Source organism: Sinocyclocheilus anshuiensis, unplaced genomic scaffold (genome assembly GCF_001515605.1).
Source record: "Sinocyclocheilus anshuiensis isolate Anshui unplaced genomic scaffold, SAMN03320099.WGS_v1.1 scaffold175, whole genome shotgun sequence".
NCBI lineage: Eukaryota > Metazoa > Chordata > Actinopteri > Cypriniformes > Cyprinidae > Sinocyclocheilus > Sinocyclocheilus anshuiensis.
The window spans coordinates 1,431,375-1,434,678 of NW_015548208.1; the positions used below are offsets into that span (position 1 = coordinate 1,431,375).

Here is a 3,304-nt window from a genome sequence, read left to right on the forward strand (position 1 = left end):
CGATTCAGTTAGGGGTAGGAGTTTATATGAATGTATGTCTGAGGGGAACTTGCGTCTTTCGATGGTATTTCGTCTTTCCTCTGTATAATGCATATTAAAGTTCATAAGTGCAGCGCTGCTTTGTTTACAGCGGAAACCAAGGAAACGCTTTAAGCGCCACCTACTGGCAGAGAGTGCATCTGCGTATCATTCAGCTCGTCTGCTGTTTCTGTTTCATGCAGATATTTTTTATGCATAGTTTCACAAAACTGAAGTCAAACCATTCTGTTTTTGCTTCAAATTTCTTAATTATACAATGTAATTTAGATTAAAAACTGCCCATGTTGCATGTATGCAGCATCTTTGATTGGATCATGATTAAAATGCAGTGGTTGCCTCTAGGGCTGTGCGATTAATCGAAATCGCGATTTGAGAGATTGCGATTTGCTAATCGCAAAGCCTGCAATGTGGACACGATATTACTCTGTTCCAGAGCATATGCATGACTGCCTGCCTTGAGTTGCAGTCTTACTTGCCCTGGGCAAGAGTGAGCACACCTCCGTTCTCCCCAATCAGCATTGCTCTCAAATCGCAATCGCAATATCTGTCAAAAAAATCGCAATTTGATATTTTTCCCCAAATCACACAGCCCTAGTTGCCTCTCATTTTAAATGGAAAGAGCACAGACAAAGTCTTATTTTGTTTATATGAATAGATTTATTTTATTTGTGTTACTTATTTGATTTGGGGCTTGTTTTAAAATTTCTATTTAGTTTTGTTATTTACATTTACATTATATTTAAATTTTGTTATTTAGCTTTTATCCAAAGCAACTTACAAATGAGGACAATAGAAGCAATCAAAACCAACAAAAGAGCAATAATTTACAAGTGCTATAGTAGTATATTATTATAGTGTTATATTTCAATTTCACAAAGAAACGTACAATATTTTGTCCAAGCAATAATAAAAGGACACATTTAATTTATAATTTTTCTTAAATCTCATTTTGTTAAAAAAAATCTTGAATCGAATCGTGAAATCAAAACCGTGAATCAAATCGTGAGCTGAGTGAATCGTTACATCCCTACTAATTATTGATGCAGTTTTATTATGTTTATGATATACAATTCTTTTTTTATATTTGAAGTTTAAGCTCACTTACGGACTTATTTAATAAGATTTTACCAGAAACTGTTTTATGAGTGGTTTCATATGGTTTTAGTATTTGTATTTTGTTTAAATAGTTTGTGTTTATTTACGATTTTTATTTTAAAGGGGACTGATGCATGAACTGCATTTTTTAAATTATTTTATAATGTTCTCTGAGGATTACTTATAATGTTAGTGTAATTTTACATAAAAACATCATAAATTAGAAGTAATAGGATATTTTCTATCCTGTTTTTGAGCCTCTCTGCAGAACGGTCTGTTTTTATATGCGGGGCGCATTCGAGACTCACAAGTAAACGCCCACTGCTATGATTGGCTAACAGTTTCACTTATTAAATGGACGATACTGTGTCGTACTCTGAGAACAACATGGGCCATTTGGGTTAAAAATCTATAAATACTCAGTACTTATCAAACGTTCTGGAACAGACAATGCAATAATGGTAAAAGCACGTTTACTCACACTTACGTGTTGCGACATTACTGTTGGATCCACTCTAGTCAGACTCGGCGCTGCATCATCGTTTACTTTCAGTCGCTCTGAAAAGCCCGCATCATACTCTCTTGTTTAAAAATGAATCCGTAGCAAAGTAAAGCAAACAAACAAATAGTGTTTCACTGATGCAATCTGGAGCTCTTTGCTAATTTTACCCCTTGTTTACACCGGACACAAGCGGCGCAACGCGACTATAGACTAGAGGTCGACCGATTGATCGGCCAGCCGATTTTGGGCAATTTTTAATTAATCGGCATCGGCCGATTGTGCTGCATATTAGGCTGATTTATAGGCAGGCACATCTGCGGGCAGCTGTACCGGAGAATCTCTCTCCCTCTGGCGGCGTGAGACGGAGCAACTCACACTCTGCAGCAGCACCTTGTTCACACACAGCTTCAGCTAATGGCAGGGCAAAACAAACCGTTTCGAACGCGTAATTACGTTTTACCCTACTAGAATTGATGCCGGAAAGTTATCATATTGCAACAAGTCATTTGCATGTGAAAGTAGAAACACGTGGAATTCAGACAACTTCTGGGCTGATTATAACGTGCACGTTAACTTTCCTCATGAAATGTGTGTGTAGGGTGTGGGTTAATAAAATCAATTAATTGGAGATGCTTTTGATTATTAAAATTTAATGGAACCATTAAAATGGAATCCAGAAAATAATGGAAAACAGAATTTGGTAAAGATAAAACTGTAAAACTCAATTAATTAGACAGGCTTTTTGATTAATACACTTTAATTTAACCATTAAAACAGAGTATAGAAAAATTAAAATGGAAAAAACTGAATTTGGAAATAAAACGGATTTCATAGTGCCCTATAATTATAATAATTTTTTTTTGTGGCAATAAAAATAGATGTAAGTGAACAATTACTTAAAATACATATATAATAGAAATGAGGCAATAATAATTAGTTCAAATAAAGTATCAAAAGCAAGAAATCATATGGTTTTATTGAACAAAATTGTTAAAATAAATAATGTATTATAAACAATAGAGCTAATGTACTTTACACATTACAACACATGCCTGCAGGGGGCGCCAACGGCCTGATGATTATTTTTACACATTGCTGTGCGATCTAATCCTTGTTTAATATTGACCAAGCACCATTTAATTCAAATGTCCACTTAATTAATATTTGGCCATTTCTTTAGAACAGAAATGCTATAGCCGCTGTAATTAAAAGAATATGTGGAGATCAAAACGTGTAAACTCAGAGTGAGTGTTTGAGCTTTTATTTTGAAACCGCAATGTATTCTCCTGTGTTTGTGTAGATTTATAAATGATTTACCTTACAAATCTGAATTACATATTGTAAAAAGGGGCATAATATGTCTCATTTAAAAGACGAGATAACTTGTCAATGGCGGGGAATTTAATAATAACCAAGCAGCACCATTTAATTCAAATGTCCACTTAATTAATATTTGGCCATTTCTTTAGAACAGAAATGCTATAGCCGCTGTAATTAAAAGAATATGTGGAGATCAAAACGTGTAAACTCAGAGTGAGTGTTTGAGCTTTTATTTTGAAACCGCGATGTATCCTCCTGAGTTTGCGTAGATTTATAAATGATTTACCTTACAAATCTGATGAAATGGCGCATGTTGCGTTCCCAGATGAACGTTATAATAAACCCAAA

The 3,304-nt window shown here is 34.6% G+C and overlaps 1 protein-coding gene across 1 annotated transcript in view; it reads left to right on the top strand.

The window, feature by feature from the left end:
• LOC107653672 (protein downstream neighbor of son homolog) overlaps positions 1-3,304 on the top strand; it is a 17,324-nt gene that overhangs the window by 2,540 nt on the left and 11,480 nt on the right. The window lies entirely within an intron of this gene.